The sequence below is a fragment of the Tenrec ecaudatus genome, chromosome 8, assembly GCF_050624435.1.
Source record: "Tenrec ecaudatus isolate mTenEca1 chromosome 8, mTenEca1.hap1, whole genome shotgun sequence".
NCBI classification, from domain to species: domain Eukaryota; kingdom Metazoa; phylum Chordata; class Mammalia; order Afrosoricida; family Tenrecidae; genus Tenrec; species Tenrec ecaudatus.
The window spans coordinates 39,677,424-39,701,547 of NC_134537.1; the positions used below are offsets into that span (position 1 = coordinate 39,677,424).

Genomic DNA, 24,124 nt, shown 5'->3' on the forward strand with positions numbered 1-24,124 from the left:
TGAAGAACTGATGCCAGGGGCTTAAATGGAGAGCAAATTTTTTGAGAATGATGAGGGTAATGAATATACAAATGTGCTGTATATATGGATTATGATAAGAGTTGTATAAGCCCCCAATAAAATGATTTTTTTAAAGGAGAAATTTTATCCAAAAAAAAATATGGGCAGCCGAGAATTTGTCTGTGTACACTCGCTTCCCAGTTCTCAGTTTCCCACCGAGGTGAATGTTTTCCCAGACCTGAAGGCCATAGTCTTGGGGGTACCACCAGTCTCTACCCAACCAGTAAGACCTAGTTTTTTTAATATACTTTTGAGTTCTTTTCTACATTTTTCTCCCACTTTATCCATGATCTTCTAATATGATCTTTTCAGAGCAGTTGGTAGAGGTATCCAGGCACCATCCAGTTCTTCTGATCTCAGGACTGTGGACACTGATATTTGCATGGTCCACTATTCCATTGGATTAATTGCTTCCAGTGTGCTTCGATTTCCATCAGTTTTTTCCCCCCCGTATGTGGAAAGAGCAATACTTGCACCTTAGATGGGTGCTCACAGGCTCTTGAGACTCCAGAAAAAATGCACCCAAGTAGGACATAGGACAAATTATTTGTGAACTGTATTATGCCAACTGATTTTAGTGTCCCTCAAGATTATGGTACTGGTCCCCCAGGTCCAGTGACTTATTCCCTCAAGGTGTTTGAGTATGTCTAAGAAGTTTTCATGACATCATCCCCTGTGTGCTCTGCTACATCCGTGGACATACTTGTATTGAGTAAGTACACATATACAGATAACCTCTGCCAAGCTTAGTCATTCACGGGTGTATTTCCCTCTTCCTTTCCCATCTGCTCGGTAGTCTGCATCTCCTCTTAGATCCCCACTGTTGTGTACATGGTAGTATTTACCTTCATTGCAAATAACTCTTAACTCTTGCAAGCCTCCTTCTCGGCCTACATGTTTATCTCTGAACCCCCTTATTGTGTATTTCCTCTTCACCCAAGATGACAGTTGCCTACCCTCTAGCCCATGACTTCCCTTTGCTCACCACACAATAAATTACATTCCTTTTCATGTGAAAACCTACTTTTGTAATAGTGGTCTCATAAATATTTGTCCTTTATGGTTCGTTTATTTCAGTCACGATACTGTCCTCTAGGCTATTTTATGCTTAAGGTATTTTGCAGGTTCACTGGTATTTTTAACAGTTCTATTAGCACTTCATCCACGTGCCATACAATTTAATCATGTCAAGAAGTCATTGATATTTTTTAATGTTGTATAGTAGTCCTTGTGGTTATATATCAAAGTTTATTTATCCATTCTTCCACTGATGGGTATTTCAGTTGTTTTCTGTCTTTTCATGATTGTGAATGGTGCTGCAATAAACATAGATGTGCACATATCTATTTGTGTCCTGCTTTTATTTCTCTAGGATATATACCAACTAGAGGAATTGCTGGTTGTATGGTATTTCTATTCCTAACCTTTGGAGAAAGCACCATAATACTTATTTAATATGGTCCTTCCAGCCATTATCCCTTATGTCAGCAGTTCTCAACATGTGGGTCATTGTCAAGGGAAGCCAACCCCTAACACATCATTACAGGTCCGGTAGGCGCAATTGTACAGCGTTAATAAGATCATATAGTAAAGTTACGGAGAGCATGAGAGATAGAAGAGAAATATTGAAATAAATGGAGTCAGACACAATTCATAATAGCATGCTCACCTCAGCCTTGCTTGGTGGTCCATGTGGAGGGAGAGAGAGATCTTTAATGCTAGCCCAGGCTTTTATATTCTCTGGGGACATGCACGCCCCCTAGTTACAGATGAAGACATATATCACAGGAAGGGATTGTGCTATAGGTAATACAGTAATGGGAGGGGGTAATCTAGGGGTATCCTCGTAATAGGAAGAGGAGGGATTGGGGGTATACATGTGGCAAGATGGAAGGATCCTAGATTTAGGATGGCAACTTAACTTTGGATGTCACAGAGCCAGTTTGGCCTGTTCCCTGGCTCAACTGATAGAGACCATTATTGGTAGGGTGTGAATGCTTGGTCACAGGCCTCAGGGAGAAATAGTTTATTGTCCCCAGCAGCAGGAAGCAGGCCTACCCTGCAGTCTGATGACTAACTGCCCTCAGGGAGGATGTCTGTAAGCGTCTGACCTTCCCCCACAGGTCATGACCCTTTTGGGGTCAAAGGATCCTTTCACAGAGGTCACCCGATTCATAACAGTAGCAAAATTACAGTTACGAAGTAGCAACGAAAATAACTTCATGGTTGGGGGGGTCACCACAACATGAGGAACTGTATTAGAGGGTCCTGGCGTGAGGGAGGTTGAGAACCGCTGCCTTATGTGACGTATTATAATTCCGGATTCCATAAACAGTTATAGTGGGAGCCCTGGTGGTGTAGTGGTTACACCGCTCACTGCAAGGTCGGAAGTTGGAAACCACCAGTCACTGTGCAGGAGGAGAAAGAGGAGGCTTTCTATTCTGTGAAGAGTGGCAATCTGGGAGGCCCCAGGGGCAGTTTTACCCAATCCCATAGGGTCTCTATAAGTCAGAATTGACTTGATGGCCTTGAGTTTGGTTTTGGCTTGGTGGCGATAGTCTGATTTTGAAGGGTATTATCTGCTAATATCTGATAAAAGTCATACCACCATTACCAGAGGCCTAGTGTTGGGCTACTAGCTGCAAAGTCAGCGATTTCAAACTACCCATTGCTCTGCGGCAAGAGGTCACTCCTGTAAAGAGTTACCGTGTCGGAAACTGCCCAGGTGAGTTCTCCCCTGATCCCTCAAGGGTCACTGGGGGCCAGAGTTGACTTGATGGCAGTGACTTTATATGCGCATAATTGTTAGTTTTGAAATTAAAAGTGAGGAATAACATTTACTTCTTCGGTAAGTAAATCGTGATGGTGTTTTGATGCACAGATGGTCATCACTTATGCATTAAGCTTGAGAGAAGGACAAGCTGGTTTCACGTTTCACTGGAATGAGATGACTTCTATTTTTTCCTTGCTGCATGTTAAATACAAGAGAACTTGCTCACATACCCAGTAACAGACATTGCTTTCCTTTTACAGCAGTGGTTTTCAACCTGTGGGTCGCAACCCCTTTGGGGGTGGAACGACCCTTTCATAGGGATTGCCCAATTCATAACAGTAGCAAAATGACAGTTCTGAAGGAGCAACGAAAATAATGCTATGGTTTCAGGGTCACCACAACCTGAGAAACTGTATTAAAGGGTCGCGGTATTAGGAAGGTTGAGAACCGCTGTTTTAGAAGGAGGATCATCTCCTTTCATAGGATCCAGAAGTTGTCTACGGAAAGCTCAGTAAGACTTCCCTTGAGTGTGCAATAAAATACAGCTCACAAAATCCTTCTTGTCTCAAAAACAAATTCTCAGACGAAGAAGATAAGAAAATGTCTTTCCTTTAGTCATACACTGGTGTGGCAACCTGATCTTTCTAAGATTCAATTTCTTTTTAATCCAAGAATCTTGTCACTTGAAGTCGAAGTGAAGAGTCTTTCAGAGCCTTTTCCAACGAACTCATGTAATGAAAAATGTCTGCTGAGGAAGCTGGTTCAGGTGACATTCTTCAACTTCAAAGCATACCGCGAAATCAGCATACTGGTTCTTGAAAGTACTCCTGCAATTTGTCTTTGCGCTCAAATATCCTGTTGAGAAATCTTCCTCTGCCAAGCCTCAGGATTTCTGTATGTAGCAGATTTAGCAGGTTTTCACAAAAATAATGCTCATGTTACACTATTCTTTTTTTGCAAGCAGTGCACGCCCTATGCATGTAGGAGTGTTATATACTAAAAATACCATACGTGTTCCTTATTTAGGCTCTCACACAGTTTTTAAAACATTCTTGAATGAATTGGTCTTTGTTTTTTAAAGTTAACTATTTTTGAAGCATCAGTCATAACTTTTTCATTTCACCTCTCTTGGATAAGAGAGGGTTTTATATAACGGTTAAGTGCGCATCAAGAAAACATCCCAACCCAGCGCTGCCCAAGCCCACAAATCCAACATTAACCCATTAACTCATATGTCTAACACCAATCCACAAAGTCCTCCTCCATCTCACAAAACAGACACAATGACACCGACTACAGGAGGAAAGCTGAGTCAGTGAACGTGTAAGCATCTCAGCGCTGACAGGGGTCTCCACACAGCTGCTCCAGCACCCAGGACTGCATCGGAGTAGGTCCATGTGGCTTCTCCTCAGGGATGTCTTGCAGGAAGTGAGTCTTGCCAGCTAAAAGAGAGAACTGGCTAAGGCAGCTGCACTCTGGTCCAACCATCAGAAAGCAAGAGACCCGAGAACTAGAAAGGAGAGGCTCACTGAGCCATTTATCCCTCTACCCTTCAATTAACCCCACGTGTTTATTGGCTAGGTTGACACAATAAACTTAGTACCTCAATCTCTAAGACTTTTGAGAAGAAAGCAGTGTGCTTTTACAGTATGGGTGTATGCGTTTCCTGGAGACTCCATAACAATTACCACAAATTGGATGGCTAAGACAACAGAAATGTATCCTCGTATCATTCTGGAGACTGGAAGTTCAAAATCAGGTTATTGGGAGGGCCATGGAAACCCATACTCTCTCCAAAGGTTCAGAGGGGAGATCTTTTGTCTTTCTAACTTCTGGTATCCCTAGCATTCCTTGGCTTGTGGTAGTTGAATGCCTGTCTGTCTGCCTTCATTCTGTCTTTGTCTATGTCTCTTCTCTTCTTATAAGGACACCAGGCATACTGGATTGAGGTCCACACTATGTGGGCTCATGATAAATAAACTAATGACAGACATAGAGACTCTATCTCTGGACAAATTCACATTCACAAGTATGGAGTGAGAGAGCGCATAAGGAATACCCCTACTTCTTTGGGGGACACAATTGAACAGAAGACTTTTATAACTATATAATGAGAGATAAATCTATCCATGGAGCAGACCATTGATTGGGCACCATCAATAACATGTTAGCACAGTTCCTCCACAAGAGACCTATTAGTTCTAGTTATGAAGACAACACATTTATATCCGATATGTTTTTTCAAACTTTGTATTGTGATTAGGTGAGAATTTACATACCAAATCATTTTTTCTTCACTCAACATCATAACTTTCTTAACATCTCAATGGTTTGTCCTGTTTCCTTCCCCACTTTTCCCATCTCCCTTTTATAGTACATTCTGTCTCCCTCTAGCCTATTGCTTCCCCTTCCCCTTCCACCCTTAGTAATTAATTATCAAAGTCTATTTCTTTTGGTATGTAAACCTTTTCTTGATTAAATTTTATTGGGGGCTCTTACAACTCTTTCACAATCCATGCATCCATCCATTGTGTCAAGCACATTTGTTTCTATCATCATTTTCAAAACATTTTCTTTCTACTTGAGCCCTTGGTATCAGCTGCTCATTTTTGTCCCTTTCTTCTCCCACCCTCCTTTATGAATCCTTGATTATTTATAATTTTTTTCATGTCTTCCATTTCTGTTGTCTCTCCCCGAGAGGGGATTATATGTAGATCATTGTGATTGATTCCCCTTCTCTCCCCCAACTTCCCCTTCCCCTCCTGGTATCCCTACTCTCAATTTGGGTCCTGAGAGGTTTATCTGTCCTAGATTCCTGTGTTTCCAGCTCTTATGTGTACCAGTATACATGCTCTGGTCTAGTCAGATTTGTAAGGTAGAATTGGGATCATGATAGTGTGGGGGGAGGAAGCATTAAAGAACTAGAGGAGAGTTGTATGTTTCAACTTTGTATGTTGTATGACATTCAAAGTTGTATGTTAGGGTGTTATACTGCACCATGACGGGCTCGACTCTTCCTTGTGAGTCTTCTGTAGGGGGATGTCGAATTGTCTACAGATGGGCTTTGGTCTCCACTCCACACTTCCCCTTATTCACATTGATATAATTTTTTGTTCTGGGTCTTTTTGCCTGATACCTAATCCCATCAGTACCTCATGATTGCACAGGCTGTTGTGCTTCTTCCATGTGGTCTTTCATTGCTTCTCAGCTAGATGGCTGCTTGTTTACCTTCAAGCCTTTAAAATCCCAGATGCTATATATTTTGATAGCCAGCACCATCAGCTTTCTTCACATTTGTTTATGCACCTATTTTTGTCTTCAGCGATCATGTAGGGAAGGTGAGCATCACAGAATGGTGGGTTATTAGAACAAAGTATTCTTGAGTTGAGGGAGTATTTGTGTAGAGGCCAATGTCTGTCTGTCTGCTACCTTAACACTTAACATATATATGCACAGATCTATTTCCCTATCATTATATATAAATATATTTACATGTGTACATGTCTGTATTTAGACCTCTATAGATGTCCATTGCCTCCTATTCTTTCCTCTATTTCCTTCTAATTTCCTCTTGTCCTACTATCATGCTTGGCCTTCATTCGGGTTTCGGCTATTTCTCTCAGCTACATTTCCCTTGATCAAGCCCCACCAGGCCTCCTACACCCCCCTCACTATTGATTTTACATCACTTGTGGTTCCCTTGTCCCTGGGTTGGTTGACACCCCCCCTTCTTTTCCCCTGCCTCCCTCTCTCCCATGTCCCCCTGCAATTGTCAGTCTCCTTGTTTTCTCCTCCACATTGTTTATCCTGCCTATCTTATCTAGATAGACATGCAGAGACAATAATAAGCACAAAACCAAAACAGAGCAAAAGAAAACAAAACAACTGCAAATAAGATGACACCCCCCCCCAAAAAAAAAATCGTATAGATAGCTCCAAGTCTGTTTGTTGACTTTTGGGATTATTTTCTGGTAGAGTCTGATGTGGTGCTACGCCCTGGCCCCAACGTCTATTTTTGGTATTCCCCTGGGGACTTCAGTGCTTTGCTCTGTTGCACACCGTTTCACCACGATGTGATGGGATCAGATCGGGCACAATTCCCACACTGTGTCTACAGTGTTGTCTGCAGCACTGTGGGTCAGTGAGGGAGATCGTGTCTGGAGGTGGGGCCAGCCCTATGGTCCTCTGTGTGTTGGGTGCTCTGAGCACATATGTCGCCCTTGGGGCTTGGTGGGTTAGGAGGTGTTCAACTCTCTCCTTCCCTCATCGTTTGCTCCTGTGTGCTCCCATCAGATGCGCCCCTCTCCGGTAATGTTTTCTTGATTTCCTTTTTGGAGATCTCTTTGTTAATAGAAACCTGACTGATTTTTTATGGTAATCTTGTGGTGCACAATGTTGCTGAATCTTTTTCTTAGTTCCAACAATTTTCTTGATTTTCGGTATTTCCCACGTATAGAATCAAATCATCTGCAATAAAATTTTACTTTGTTACCATTGAGGATGTATTTGATCTCTTTTTGCTGTCTAATAGCTCTTAAGACTTTTAGCACTGTGTTGATTAAAAGTATTGCTGTCATTTGGCTGTTTATTTTCCCGTGTTGTTGATTTCTTTGCTCCTCATAATTTCTGTACTGAGTTCATTTTGTTTGTGGGGTTTCTTTTCTTAGCTGTTGTTTTACTATTTACTAGGTTTTTGTGATTTTCCCTTTTTCAATCTTGATGAGGGTTATTTATATACTTTGGGGTTACTTTGTTATTTTCTTTCAAGTTTAAAAAGCCTATTCCTTCTTGAAATCTACTTGACTTCCCCTCCATTCACATGTTTTGTGTCTACATTAGCCCCTCTATTTGCTGCTTAGTTATTTTAATTGCAGATTTATATTTCTGGCTTCCTATTTTGAATCTTATATGTTTACTTTCATTATTACAATGATTGAATTGACTCTGGGTGATGTTGTCTTGAATGTTGATCTCAGGTTGATGTTTGCTGTTAATTCTGTTCAAAGAACTCTCTTTAGTTTTTTTCTTCTTGGTAAAGGTTGGTCTTGTTTTCACAAATTCCTTTTTTCTTAGTTGGAAATGTCCTTATATTTCCATTGTATTTGAAGGACAGTTTTGGATATGATTTTTGGTTGGCAATTTAAAATTTTTCTCCTTGCATGCATAGTTTCTGGTGAAAACTGGAGCTTAGACTTATTGGTCTCCATTTGTAGGTAAATTTTTGTTTTTCCTGATCTGCTCAGAATTCTTTCCTTGTCTTTGATTTTGTAGTTTAATCATATTATACCACGGTAGTTTTGGAGGAGGGGTGCTTGTCTTGTTTAAGACATTCCCTTGCACGTAAGGCTTAAACACCTTGGTGTGAAAAGAATCAGGTGTCTGCTATCCCAAAGTTATGGAATAAGTTATGGAATTAGACGGGTTCAGATCTCTTACTTGGAAGGTGCTCAGTGAATGATGATCTGGGACTACCATATATGTACTAGTTTAGGCTCTCCTTTCTTTTTTTCTGCTTGCTTTCTTTTAACATGTATTAATCTGGTATGGTTCCACCTTTGTGAGTTAGTGTCATTGGAAGTTTTGCCCTATCACCAACCCCCATTGTTCATGTAAATAGCGTCCAGTCACTTAGAGAGTTTAATCTGTATAAATCAACAATTCATATATTGTGGTCTGAAAATCCAAACTATACATGTATAATTTCTTTCTTTTTTTAATTTAATTTTATTTATTAAATACCTTTATTGGGGGCTCATACATCTCTTATCACAATCCATATTCATCCAGTGTGTCAAGTACATTTGCACATATGCTGCCATCATCATTTTCAAAGCATTCTCTTCCCACTTGAGCCCCTGATATCAGCTCCCCATTTCTTTGCCCTCCCTCCCTCACCTGCCCTACCTCAAGTCTTTCATATCTTATATCATCCTCTGCCGCCCCTCACCCACTTTTCCATTGTTCTGTCCCAAGAGGGGGTTATAGGTTGATCCTTGTGATCCAATGTCCCTCTCTACGCCCACCCACCACTAATCTTCCTGGTATCTTTACTCTCATTGTTGGCCCAGGGGTGGTGGTGGTGGTGGTAGCTACTCTGGATTCCCCGTGTTGCAGGCTCTTGTTTGTAGCAGTGTGCATGTTCTGGTCTAATCCAATTTGTAAGGTAGAACTGAGGTCATGATAGTGGGGGGAAGGAAGCACCAAGAACTAGAGGAAAGTTGTTTCATCGGTGCTATACTGCACCCTGACTGGCTCATTTCTTCCCTGTGACCCCTATGTAGGGGGATGCCCAATTCTCTACAGATGGGCTTGGATCTCCACTCCACAGCCCCCCTCTCCCATTCACCTTGGGTATTTTTTTGTTCTGGGTCTTAGATGAGTGGTACCTGATCCCATCAACACCTTATGATCACACAGGTTGGTGTGCTTTTTTTTTTCATCCAAGCGATAACTTTATTGATAGAAACAGTACAAATTTCAAACCAAACATAGTAACACTTTTGAAACACCAAAAATAAAAAAGGGGGGGGGCGCGGTGTGTGTGTCCTTTGTTTTCAGATGGTTACATGGTTAATTCCATAATAGCATTTACAATATCATTACTGTTGTTCTTCAAGGCCCGGGCTGCCTTTGCTCTGGATTCATTTGCTTGTGACATGACCAATTCTATGTCCTTAACTTCCACACCTGTTTCATCAACCTCTTCCTCTTCACTCTCTTCTTGCACAGTTGGAGTTTGTGTTTTCTTGAATGTTCAAGACCGCCTCACCTTGAACTTTGAACTTCTCAGCAGCTGCTAGCTGTGCTTGCTGAGATAAATCCTTGATCTTGGCTTCCCCAAAAACTATGGAAGTGTCTGAAGCAGGGCTCTTGTAGCCATCTGGCTTTGTGATGACAAAGAGGATATTCTTAGATTTCCGGAGAGTGACTCTAGTGACCCCTGTGACTTGCCGAAGACCCAGTTTGGACACAGCCTTTCGTGCCTTCTTTTCACTCCGACTCTGCTTTGCTTTACTGACTGGTTCCTCGTCAATTTCGGCTGCCGCTGCCAACTGGGCTTGTTGTGTGGTGGCCTGTGTGGAATCCTGCTCCTCAAGCTCTGGTACTGACTCGTCACTGTCAGATTCTGTTCCAGATCCTGTCTCAGCCTGGGGCTGGGCCAACTCCTGCTCGGTGGCAGGCACGGTTTCTGTGGCTTCACCGGGCATTTCGCACAGGGATGCGGAGCCAAGATGGCGGCGGAAAGAGCTGGTGTGCTTCTTCCATGTAAAGCTTTGCTGCTCCTCAGATAGATGGCTGCCTTAAGACTCCACATGCTCTATCTTTCGATAGTTGGTCACCATCAGCTTTCTTCACCACATTTACTTATGCACCCATTTTGTCTTCAGCTATTGTGTTGGGTAGGTGAGCATCACAGAATGCTAGATTGTTAGAACAAAGTGTTCTTGCATTGAGGGAGGACTTGATTTGAGGCCCAATGTCCATCTGCAACCTTAATTCATAGTAGATAGATGAGTACATAGTTCTATTCTCTTCTTGTTATATATATATTTACATATGTACATGGCTTTATTTAGATCTCGATAAATGTCCTTTGGGTCTTTCCTCTATTTCCTTTTACTTTCCTCTTGTCCCACCATCATGTTGGGCCTTCATTTGGATTTAGTAATTCCTCACTGCTACATTGCCCTTGAGTAAGCCCCACTATGCATCCTACGTCTTTCTCTCCATTGATTTTAGTTCACTTGTTTCCTTATCCCTGGGTTGGTTTTCCCCCCATCTCCTTCCTTTCTTCTGAATTTCCCCCTCCCCTCCCCCAGGAACCATTAGTCCCATTCGTTTCATCTCCGAATTATTTATCCTGCCTACCTTGATAGACATTCAGGTACATTAATAAGCGCAAAAGCCCAGGAAAGCCAAATAAAACAACAAAGGAAGTCAAGATCAATAAAACAATAACAAAAGAAAGCCACTGGCAAAAATGGAAAGGCCTACAAATAGTTCAAATTGTTTGTTGGCATTTACAAGTATTTTCCAGTTGAGTCTGATGGGGTGACACGCTCTGTCTCCAAAGCCTATTTTTGGTATTGCCCAGGGAATTTCATCACTTTGCTCACCTTGCTGCTCTGTTGCATGTTTTTAGTGTTTTGCCCCAGTGTGATGGGATCAGATTGTGCACAATTCCCGCACTGTCTTCAGGATTGTCCCCCGCAGTGTTGTGATTTTGTGAGGGCCATCATGTCTACTGGTGGTCCTTTCTATTGTCTACTCTGAGCAGGAATATCGTCCTTGGGGCTTGGTGGGCCAGGATGTCCTCCCCTCCGTCTCCATCCCTTTTTGTTTCTCCCGTGTGCTCTAATCAGACGCGCCCTCCCCCCAAGCTGTAGCCCCAGTGCTGCCCTCTGAAGTGCATTCTTCTGAGAGGGGCGGGGGGTGTTATAATTTCCTTCTTAACAGTCTTAAATTCTATACTATTGGCTAAATTATTGCCTTATGCCCCATGGGAATGGCTTATAGTGTTCTCTATCATGAAATTTGATGCCTCTAAAGGAACCATAGATAAACCATAGATATATTATTGGATTTTGGGCTTGGACTTAATTCTAGTCCCAGTCTAAGAACAATTCGTTCTTATGACATGACCTTATTTGATACTTGCCCTAATGAAGAGATCAATGAAGATATGGATGCTATCAAAGTGTGGTGAAGAAAAAAGCAGATAGATCCAGCTACTACAAAGAATAATGTCTAGGGTTGTAAAAGCTTGTCTTAAGACAAAGTGAGGGATCAACTAAGTCCACATGGAAGAACACCAGCTTGTATAATCTAACTGCAAATAATAAAATCCAAATATGAAGGAAGGGTATCAGAGCTTAGATTCTGAATATCCAGTCACAGAAGGCTACAGATGACAGAAGCCAAAGTCCATTTACAGATACCAATATGGATAAAGCCCCCAGGGAACCCCCTGATCATAGTTCGGGGATGTGAACAGCCTTGCTGTCAGACAGCATTGTAAAATCTACTCTGGCAGATGTAATTACCGTAAGTTAAAATGTAACATTGTGTTATTTTATCTACCATTTGACCCATTTTAAAGTTGTTTCAATTATAAATATTTTGTTTTGATTGAGGTTTTTTCTATTTTGGTTTGACATTGCCATTTGCTTCCTATTTGTTTTGTATTATTTCTATATATGAAACCCAGAAAGGTAACTACAGAGACAGTAATTGGATCAATAATTGCTTCAGGCATGGCAGAAGAGATTGTGGGGAGATGAGAAGCTAACAATGAGTACAAGAAGAATATGCTCTGAAATTGATGGTAATGATTGTACAACTCTTCTAAACATGATTTAATGATCAAATTGCATATTAAATATTTTGAAAGGGAAGAATCTTGTGAACATCAAGAAAGAGGAGCAACCAATGGAGCACATTCAAGGTCCCTATGTGAAGAGGTAGAAGCACTGAGACCCTGAGGCAAAGCAGGACACCGAGATTGTGAGGCACATGGAACAGGGCAGAGGCCAAGGGACCACATGGGTGAGAGGCTGAGGGCTGGAAAGAGATTCAGCCGATGGTGCTATTATGGACAAATAATACATTTTTAATGTCTTCTGATCCTGACGTATGGTAACATGAGTTCTGCATAACCATTGCAATGGATTGTTGAATGTAGCACAGAAGTAGAGTGAGTTGTGGGAGGAATGGTATCAGAATTAGGGTAAAAGGAGGCTGGAGGCGCAGGGATCTGACTTTTGCTTGTGGCAATCAGCCTTGGGCTTCGTGGGGAGTTAGAATCTCCTTTTTTTTTTTTACTGAAGCTAGAGGAGGTCAGGCACGGCCCCTGCATCATTTCATTTTCAGTGCTTCACATCTTCATTGAAGCATCATTTCATCTTCATTACTTCATTTCATCTTCAGTGCTTTACAATTCTGAGCAGGGCCCTAGTCTCCAAAATTGCCTTTTGTGCCTGCTTTGCCTACCCACCAATCTAGACTCCCAGTTCTGATGTATTGTAAATTAGATTGTTCACCCATTTAGGAGTTGTGTCCTAAGGATTAACTGAGTGGGGAAAGTAGAACTTGCACTTCATTGTACTGAAAAAGAGGGATGAGGTGTTACACACACACACACACACACACACACACACACACACACTGCCATGGAGTCGATGCACTCCTATCAACCCTATAGGTCAGGGTAGAACTGCCCTCTGGGGGTTTCTGAGACTAATTCTTCATGGAAGTAAAAAGCCCCAATTTTCTCCTTCGAAACACCTGGTGGTTTCAAACATTGACCTTGTGGCTCTCAACCCAACTTGTAATCACTATGCCAAATTCTGAGTCCTTGTTTTGCAAAAATGTAGTTTACAGTGGGAGTCCTAAATTCATTTTGGGTCTCTATATAATTCAGTCTCCGTTGAATTCTGACTATTGACCAGAAATGCAAAAAGCTTTGGCCTAAGGCAGAATGTTTGCTTTAACTTCCCTGGTCAGCCCAGGGAATGGCAGTCTTGCCCTCCTCAGTGTTCCCTTGATAGAATGATCCTGTGCTTATGAATCATGCACTGACCAAGATGTTCAGAGGGTCTTCGAACCTCTTCTGTAAACTTCTCTAAACTGCAGGAATGCATTCCAATCATGACCTCTTTCCTGCTTCCTACTGTGATGAATCAATATGCTGTCAATTATGGTTCTGGAACAAATTGCCTTTGTTTGCCATATTTATAGGATCAGCCTGTGAATCGCTCAAACACTGTTTGATGATCTCTATCATCAGGTTATGTTATTTTTTCCTTTGCCCTGTTTAAGATTTAATAAATATAGAATTTGGAGTCTTCCCCCCCCCCCCCCGTAAAACAGAGGTACATATTGTCCCTGTTTTCATTTTAAACATTTTCCCTCTTCCTCCTCAAAATACAATGATAGGGTCCAAATTGGGTTAAAATGTAGTCTTTCATAGTAGTATCACTTTAGAGGATACAAGTAAACTTGGGGTTCAGGAAACATTTATTTATTAATGCTCTAGCACTGCTTTCAAAAATAATACCTGGTGTTGTTCTTCCTCCTTACACCCAGGAATGTCAAGCTCCTTCCTGCTTGGTTGTTACTGGCCCCCAACATCTGTAATACATATGCTATTTTAATTGGCTAATTCTTTAGAAGTAGATCACCAGAACTTTACTACCTAGTCCATAAGTTTTGCTGAAACATTAACCAAAATCAAAATGTATTGCCACCTAGCCTATTTCATCATGACCCCAGATAGGATACCCAGACCATAAATCTTTATAGGAACAGACAGCTTCATCTCTCCTCTGCAGAGTGGTTGGTGGGCTTGAACTGTGCACCTTGAAGTTAGTGGTACAATGCCTAACCCAAAGAGCTCCTTGTATCTTGTTCACTTTTGTTGTTTTTTTTTGTAATTTTGTTGGAAGTGAGATAATTTTTATCGCTCTAGAACTCGAGAGTAGCCCACCTCCCTTCCCAGGAGTCTTTTAAAATAGAACTTGCTAACACAACCTGCAGCTAAAATATTATCAAGCCCCTGCAAATGGGAGAAAACCTGAGAACCAGACAGCTTAAGTTTGATCACACCAAAATGTTGATTATTCCAGAAGATTCCCTCCATTGATCTATAAAAGCCCTACAACCAAGAGCTCAAATAGTAAATGTTTAGAAAATGATGACATAATATGTACAAATATGCTTGATACAACTGATGTATTGATTGTTATAAGAGCCCAATAAAATGATTTTTTAAAAAGCCCTACAAAAATACTTCTGACTTGTTAGAGAGTTTTTTTTTTTTTTACTGAACTGGTCCATGCTGTCTCCTTGAGTATCAATTCTTACTAAAACTCTCTTCCTTCCACTGTGTCTTATCAATTGGCTTATTCCCAGCAGGTAGTTCCAAATGCTGGTTTTGCGACAACATAGAACCAAACCATCTCCTGCATAAAAGGTGAGATTTCAATCACTAGATCAACACTGCCCCACATCTTACCTAATGACTTTACAATAAAAAACGTCTCCTTCCAGTTTCAAAATATCCACTTTCAGAGATGATAAAATAAATAAAGGTCAACTAGAGTTCGTGTTTACAGAAACTGACAGCCCAAAGGAGGTGAGAGCCTGAGGGAATGGCTGCAGAAGGCTCCATCCCCTCAGGAGAGGTGCGACAAAGAGAAACTCAGTCCAAAGTAACCTCATACTCAGGAAGTTGTTAAATGGAGGTCAATTCCAGTCCATGGCCACCTGTGTGTGTGCGCAAGGCTGTGATATTTCAGAAACAGATTTCCTGGTCTTTCTTCCAAGGTACCTCGGAGTAGGTCTGCTCCGTGAACTCTTCTGCTAGTAGTCCAGTGCTTAGCTATTTGTGTCCCCCAGGGACAGTACAGATGAGTGGGAATGGTGAGAATTCACAATCTGGGTGTTTGTTGTAAAATTTATACAGGGAAGAACTAGCCCCATAAAATAGGTTAGAACAGAGGGAATGAAAAATGTTTTGTTTACATTCTTCAAGAACTACATGGTCTACCTAACCAGTGAGTAGTCTTAATTATTACAACACTCATCTGCCAGAGAAAAATTTCTGGATATAGTTTTATCCTTGACTAGTACCTCAACTCTCTTTAGCAAAGGACTCCCAATTACAAGTGAGAAGACACTAGCATAAAGTTAATTATAACTTTCTAGACTGACAAGATAATTAGGTCAATTTTCAATAATCTGCAAATCAGGATGTGGCTCTTAGGAACGAAGCCCCCAAAGAAACGAGAATAAAAAAATGAGTATATTCCACATTGATAGAATGACACAAATAGGGGCTAGGTTAATATACAAACCACTTTATGACTTCTAGGCAGTGTCTCCCAGAAATTAAAAATATATTCCAATTTAGGTGGCTGCATACTTTTGTCTATGAACTGCTATCTCAATCATAGTTTCATGATCTTTATTTTTCAACAAGCACAGCAACTTAAAGCTATCCTATCCATAAAGGCAAAGAGGCCTGGTGGCACAATAGGTTATGCATTGGGACTGCTAATCATGAAGTTGGCAGTTCAAATTCACCAGCCACTCCATGGGAGAAAAATGAGTTCGTCTGTTCCTGTTGCCTGGTTCTTATTAAGTTGGAATCATCTCAACAGGAGTTTTAAATCTTTCAGTAAAATCTTAAAATGTTCTCTATAAAGGCCTTGTTAGGTCCAATCAGTCGGTTCTAACCCATAGTGACTTTATGCACAACACAAAACCCTACCTGGTTCTGTGCCATTCTTACACCATGCTTGAGACTACTGATGCAGCCACCATCTTCTTGAGGACCTTCCTCTTTTTCGCTGCTCCTCTAGTTTACCAAGCATGATGTCCTTCTCCAGGGACTGGTCTCTTCTGACATGTCCAAACTATGGAAGACAAAATCTCACCATACTTGCCTCCAAGGAGCACTCTAGCTGTACTTCTTCCAAGATTGGTTTGTCCTTTTAGCAGTCTATGGTACTTTCAATATTCTTCTCCAGCACAATTCAAATGTATTGATTCTCCTTTAGTCTTCATTATTTAATATCCAACTTTAATATGCATCTGAGGTAACTGAAAATGCCATGGCTTGGATTAAGGGCACCTTAGTCCTCAAAGTAACATCCTTGCTTTTCAACACCTTAAAAGGGATCTTGCGCATTTGCCTAATGCAATTTTACCTCTTTGTTGCTGATTCCATGAACGATGATTGTAGATTAAGCAAGACCAAATTCTTGACTTCAACCTTTTCTCCATTATCATGATGTTACTTAACTACTGGTCCAGTTGTGAGGATTTTGGTTTTCTTTACATTGAGCTGTAAGGAAGGCTGCAATCCTTGATCTTCATCAGCAAGTGCTTCAAGTCCTCACTTTCAGCAAGTTGTGTCATTTGCATAGTGCAGGTTGTTAAATAAGCCGTCTTTCAATCCTGATGCTGCATTCTTCATATAACACATCTTCTCTGATTATTTGCTCACCATACAGATTAAGTATGGTGAGAGGATACAACCCTATCACAGCCCTTTCCTGATTTTAAATTCTGCAGTATGTCCTTGCTGTTGGCCTTTTGATCTTGTGCCAGCTCCTAATGAGCACAATGAAACATTCCGGAACTCCCAAGCTTCTCACTGTTTTCTACTGGCCTCTTCTCAGTCTGCTCGCAACCATTGTTGCATAATCCTAATACAATTTTACTTGCATGTAGTATGAATGATAACGTCTTATAATTTGAGCATATTGTTGGGTCACCTTTCTTTGGAATGGGCACAAATATTAATTTCTCTCAGTCGGTTGGCCAAGAAGCTCTCTTTCAAATTCTTTAGCATAGATGAGTGCTTCCAGTGCTTAATTCAGCTTGTTGAAATATTTCAACTGGTATTCCATCAATTCATGGCTTGGCTAATGCTTTCAGTGTATCTTGAATGTCTTCCTTTATAATTAAAAAATCGAAGTAATTTATTTGTGTTTAGCAAGACTTTTGCACATTTGTTTTATATTCAGCAAATATAAAAATTTCTTATTCTAATAATGTATCATATAGTATAGGGACTTTGTGTGTTCTCAATTTAATCTGTAAGTAGTGTTTTTAATACTTCTAATTCTATTCTCTTTTCTTATTGCAATAATGAGTTCTCTAACTTCAAATTTAAATCAAATTGTGATAAGTACTCTTGTCTGGTTCTGATTTTCAGTACTTCATATCTGACTATAATTCCTTGGTGACGGATTTTTTTACTTTATACTTTTTCACTTTACATATCAATGTGAATTCTTAGTAAATGACAGACCAAAATACAAGTTAGACCAAAAATATTGAGGTTATGTACTTAAAACTGATTAAAATAAAAATTATGCATTAGTAAAGTTAGATAGTAAAGCTTATTCCAAAATTTTACTGTTTTGGAAATTTCCCACATCTTTTTTTAATAAATCATTGTATCGGGGCTCATACAACTCATCACAATCCATACATACATCAATTGAGTAAAGCACCCTTATACATTCGTTGCTCTCATCATTCTCAAAATTCACCTTCCACTTGGGTTCCTGGAATAAGCTCATTTTTCCCACATCCATTTTAACAAGCTAAAAAATAATTACCAATGACAGTACTTCAAGTTTCTAACTTGTGTGGGACCAGACTTCAACCCAGTGCTGCAAGGTGTGAATGCAATATCCCGGCCCGGAGTAGGGAACCAGTGGAGAGGTCTGGGAGGCTGGCCCCAGCACCAAAAATTAAGTGGATTCCTGCTCCTCCCCCAAAAAGAATTTGTTTCAAAGGGCGACATTGATTCTGCAGCTCCGGGAGATGGACATATCTGATCAGAGCACACGGGAGCAGATGAAGGGGCAGCAGGAGAGAGTGGAGCACAGCCTGGCCCACCAGGCCATGAGGATGATGTTCCTGAGTAGAGCAGCCAGTCCACAGAGAGAACAACATGGCTGGCCCTACTATGAGACATGATGCCCCTCAGTGACTAAGGGCGATACAGGGGACATCACCGGAGACAGTGTGGGAATTGCACCTGACCTGATCCCACCACACCGAGGCAAATCACTGGTGGAGTGCAGCTGAACAGCAAGGGAATGGAGTGGCAAGGTCCCCAGGGAATGCTGAAAGTGGACTTTGGGGCCAGGGCATGGTGCCCCAACAGACTGGACTGGAAAACGCTCCTAAGGGCCAGCAAACGATCCTTGAACGAACTACAAGCTTTTCTTTTGTGGGAAAAAAAAGTTTCTAACTTGTGTATAGTTTTTACATGGAATAGTTTGAATACATTTCTACGCTTTCTGTGAAAATATTTTCTAATGTCAGTAGTTGTTTATTAGATACCTAGGTTTTGTTATGCTTTTTTTAAAAGATGATTTTATTTGGGGCTCTTTAACACTCTTGTCAACGATGTCAAGCATATTTGTACATGTGTTGCCATTATTTTCTAAACATACTATTTGAGCCCATGGTTATCAGGTGTTTTCCCGCCCTCTCCCCTTGCCTCCATTGATAAATTATATTTTCATGTCTAACAGACTGCGATCCCCCTCCCCAGGTTTCTTCCCCCTCCTGGTATCGCTACTCCCATTTCTGTCCCCAAGGGGTTTATCTGACCTGGATTCCATGTCGTGAGCTCATCTGTACCTGTGTACATGCCCCGGCCTAACCTGAAGTGAAAGGCAGGACTGGGGTCAGGACAGTTGGGGGTGAGGAAGCCTCAAGGAACCAGAGAATATTTTATCTTCCATCGGTGCTATACTTTACTTTGGTTGACTCATCCCTTCCTTTGACCCTTCTGTGAGCGGAAGTCCCATCGTCTACAGGTAGGTTTTGGATCTCTGCTTTGATCCCCCAACATTCTCAACGTTTTTTTTTTTTCTTTTGGGTCTTCTGCTGCCTGTTACCTAATCCCGTCAACATCTTATGATCACACAGGCTGGTGTGCGTGTTCCGGATGGGCTTGTTGTTTCTCTGCTAGATGGCTGCTTGTTTAAGCTTTTTGGTGAGGGTTTTTGTAGATACATTTTATTGAGTTAAGTAAGTTTACTCTTAATATAAGACTGCTATTATATGGTTGTTCTGTATCAAATATGAATGATTAAAGATTTTTATTAACTCGTAATCCTACTTGATTAGGAAGTATTTTATATTGCTAGATTTGGTTCACTAATGATGTTTAGTAATTGTACTTTAAGTGCATTTATAGTCATTAAATATTCCATTCTAGAACATCCTTTCACATACTGTTTTGGGATCATGCCCATGTCATCTTCAGAAAAGAATCTGGCATGGTCTGGGGCACATGGGTAATGGTAGCCGGTCTTGGGATATGTAAATGGGTACCATGTTCAACTCCTGACCCAATAATTGGAGGTTCATATCCAGCCATAGGTGCCTGAAAAGAAAAGCCTGGAGATCTACTTCTAAAAAATCAGCATAGAAAACCCTGGGCAGCAAGTCTAGTTTGACACACATGATGGTGTCAGCAGGAGTCAAAACAGTTGGTACAGAATTGAAATGGTTTTTCCTGGAATACTTGTATTTCTGGATCTTTGCTATAAAATGTATCAGGGTTGGGGGGATTAAAAAATATATATCCAGGGAACAGGTAAAAATAGCTTCATGAAATGGGTTAGAGTAGAAGGGATACAAAATAATTTGCTTTTTAACATCCTTCAAAAATGACTTGGTCTATATTACCAGTATCTAGAGGAAAGTATGAAAAGACAAAAATGGTAGCAGTTATTTGTTGGGAAAGGGACTGCAACGTGGGAGTAAGGAGTATTATCTGAATTGGTGGGATTTGTAAAATGAAAATATGCTTCTGTAAGACATTGAAGATTTTTTTTAAAGAATGAAAATGATTACAAGATGAGGTTTCCAGATCACTGGGAAGTTGGGGAGATACCTAGACTTGTGTCTCAGGGAGAATGTGGCTTTGCTGAATACTAATTTTGACTCAAGAACTCCACATTTCAAAGGTCCTGAAGGTTACATTTGCACTCTCCCAGGATGGTGGGGTACACTTGAGTAGAGTAGGGCAATGACAATTGGGTTTTCTTTCTAGCAGGAGCCATTTCTCAGGGCAGCACCCCCTATGGGGAATGCAGGGGCAAGTAAAACGTGTGAACAAGACAACACCTGCTCAGTCTCACTTCAGTTAAGCCAAACAATCAAATGAATTTGACAGTATTTTTTTCACCAATGACATCATTAAATGAGCAACATTTAAAACTGTTTTCATGTTATAGAAACTTTTTCATTCATAATCAGCGATCCATCTGAGGCGAGGACTAACTAGTTGAAAAGGTATTTCCAATGGACTTTGGGGAGCTGACGGGTAGTAGGATGGTCAAAATTGTAGCTAAGTAAGAGAGAAAATTATTTAACCTCTTTGGCCTTTCTCACAACTAAATATAAGCACATAAATTCCTATAAGCCATGGAGTTCCAAATGCTGTCACAGACATTGAAGGTGCCCTACAAATACTAACGAGCTGTTAAAACATTAAGCAGTGTTTACATGCAAGCTAGGGTACCCCTTCTTTAAGAACAAGTCTGATTTTGTCTGGGGAGACAATGTACCCAACATTTAGAGACTTCCTTCTTCAGATTCTCTTGCAGCAATGAGATGCCAACTAAGAGTTCTGATCTACAGGCCAGAAATGGAAGGCTTCTGGGAAACTTACTTTCTTGACATTCCTTCCTGCTGTCTCCTTTGCCCATCCTGATGCCCAACATTTGGACGTGAGGTGAAGTCATCTTGCAGCTGTGTGGGATATATGGATACAGACCCACATATATGCTAAGAATGCTGTTAGTTGTTTGTTTCAGCTCACAGTGACTTGTGCTGCAGAGAATTGCTGTGTATTTTCAAGGTTGTAACCTGAAAAAGATTACCAGGCCTATCTTCTGAGGTGACACTGGGGATGGGGGTGGAGTTTGAACTGCCAACCTTTTGACTAGGAGTTAAGCACTTACCCGTTTGCTAAGAGTAGTGGAGTAAAATATGGGCAAATCCTGAGTTTCTGAAGGCATCTCTAGACTCTATATGACAAGCTTGGACTGGACTTCATGCTTGGGTACCTGTTATTTATAGTCATACTAATTCCTAATGGAAATAGAAATGAATTCCCAAATTAATTTTTAAAAACACCCTCTTCAGGGAGATGATTATTGTGCGCTGGAGAGTCTCATATTGTAAGTCACTCTCAAAGAAAAAAAAAGTGATGTGCATGATATACAATGCTGACCAATACACAATTTCCTATTGTGGGATCAAGGCGGGATAAGGGTCTCCGTCATATGGAGAAGGTGAAAGAGCTCTAGGTAGCATCTGTTTTCAGTCTTCCACCTGCTATTGCATTATTGGAAATTCTCCAAGGGATGGGGAAAAAATGAGATCATATTTATTGAGTGCTTATTATGTGCTGGCCACCATCCTGAACATTTTATATGAAATTTATTTAACTCTATGCTTTAGGCATGTAAAAGCTCTCCACAAAAAGAACATACAATAGGTGGGGGGAAGTGGGGAGGGAGGGAGAAAATGAGCAGCAGATATTAAGGGCTCAAGTAGAAGGCAAATGTTTTGAGAATGATGATGGCAACAAATGTACATATGTTCTTGACACAATGGATGGATGTATGGATTGTGATAAGAATTGTCCGAAACCCCCCCGCCAAAAAAAGAACATACAAAAACCAGCCAGTTAAAGAATGCACATTCTAATAAAAGTACAACTGACCTCACTAGCAGCAGAAAATTTTTACACCGATTTTCACTCAGAGGAAAGTCAAACATAACTGCTAAGAAGGCAAGCAAATCAAGCTGTGCCTCGCAGTGCCTCCTGCTGGACGAAGAATTGTGCAGTAAGGAAGATTCAGACCTGCAAATGCTGCGTTGGTCAGTGGCGCTTTGTCACATGAAAAAAGGCAAGTACTGAAACAGGACAGAACATTACGTACACCCGGCAGACTTGATCAGTAGTAAAACATGAACAAATACAAGTAGGAAAGTACATTCTTTGTAGGCAATGTAAGTAAGAAGAAACCTGATCATATGTTTAACAGTTCATAACCTATACTTTTTTAATGGCACTATCGTCTTGGGACATACCAAAAGATTTAGACAAAAAGGAGTCAAACATTTGAATCCCTCTCATGTTATCAAAAGTGTGTACAAAATAATATCTGTAAGAACAACTCAAATGGTTAAAACTTAAGTTTATTGAAAAACCAACCTCTTTAATCACATTACTGCAAATCTTAATGCATCCCAAGTGTGGGGAATACTGTATTTCAAAGCTAAAACATGATTTTTATGACAATATGAGGCTACTTCAAAAAGCTGATGGAAACTTGAGTGCAGAGACCTACCTAGATGGAAGGTATGTTGAGAAACAAAGCTTTCTGTTTGTAATCTTCTTTAATAAAGGTTCCCTTGATTTTATACTTTTTGATTTACACTCATACTTATCCCGATGCCTACATCTCTGAAGCTCAAAATAGGCTGGGGTAAAAATGTCAATTTGGAAATGGTCAAAACAATAAAAAAAAAAACCCGAGGCCATCAAGGTGATTCTGACTCACCTTACATAGACTTCCAGTCTCATCCTGCTCCCATGGAGCAGCTGGTGGGCTTGAGCTGAGCTGCTGACCTAGAGGTTGGCGGTCCAATGCTTACCACAGCATTACCCAATTGTCAGGTAGTAATAAAATCATGAAAATGGAGACCATCCAAAAAGGGTGTAAACTGTGAAGACAACCTGGGAACAGTAATTTGGGGGACTCCATCGTTAAGGAATGGCTTTAGAAATTACGAGGCTTGTTTTAAGGAGGTATGGTTACACAGTACAACTGCTGCAGAACCCTTTACAAGAACCACAAGGGGTTTGTTGCATTTCGTTGTGGCCAGGTGCCAGGGAGACGATTTTTGATTCATAGAGACCCTATGTGACAAAGCAGAATGACCCGTAGGGTAAGCTTTACACTAGATTGACAAGTTGTTCTCTTGCTGAATTGCTGGTTGAGTTTGAACTGTCAGCCTTTGAGTTACCAATCAAGTGCTTAACCATCGAACCTCCCAAGATAGGTGCTGATTGGAAATGCTAGCAAAGGTAGTTTCAGTGTGGCACTTTGAGAGCAGAATGGTAATTGGTCTCCTTTTTCCAGAAATGTAGCTGATAGTGGTCGAGGGTTTATTTTAAATGGAAGACATGTGAACATGCTGTTTATTTTGCTGAGGGAATGGGAGTGGATAGAGGGAGTGTAGGCCCAAGAGTGCCAAGATACCAGGACTTGGTTCAACTGGTCTACGTTAGGGTCAGTCTGTAAGGAAAAGGACCTTCTTGTGCTGAGACTTAAAGCAGGAAAGCAAAGACAGTAATGCAGAAAAGCCTCATGGAAAAATTGAGATGGCTGGGAACCGAGAGTCTCGGAGAGAAAAAAAAAGTGTGGATAAAGATCTAGGTGCCAAACAAAAAGCACCCAATTCCACCGCACTCCACAGGTTTGCCAGCAGACTGCCAAGCCTTTCTTCCAAATGCTCTCAGTGGGTCTGAATCACCAAGCACCTCATTCTTGGCAATTCCTGCCACCCCCCACCCCATGCCTACTCTTTGTTTCTATAGAGCAGGACTCAACAGTTGGGACATTTAAAGCCAGAGGGATAGCAGCTTCTTATAACTTCTTAAAGATTTGAGTTTTTAATTTATTGCACATTACAATTGGATAAAAAGAGTGCTAATATTTTGCCTTCATTGTTTAA

The 24,124-nt window shown here is 40.9% G+C and overlaps 1 pseudogene; it reads right to left on the reverse strand.

Moving 5' to 3' along the window:
* Positions 1-9,323: 9,323 nt before the first annotated feature.
* Positions 9,324-10,089, reverse strand: LOC142454274 (nascent polypeptide-associated complex subunit alpha pseudogene; annotated as a pseudogene).
* Between the last annotated feature and the right edge of the window lie 14,035 nt (positions 10,090-24,124).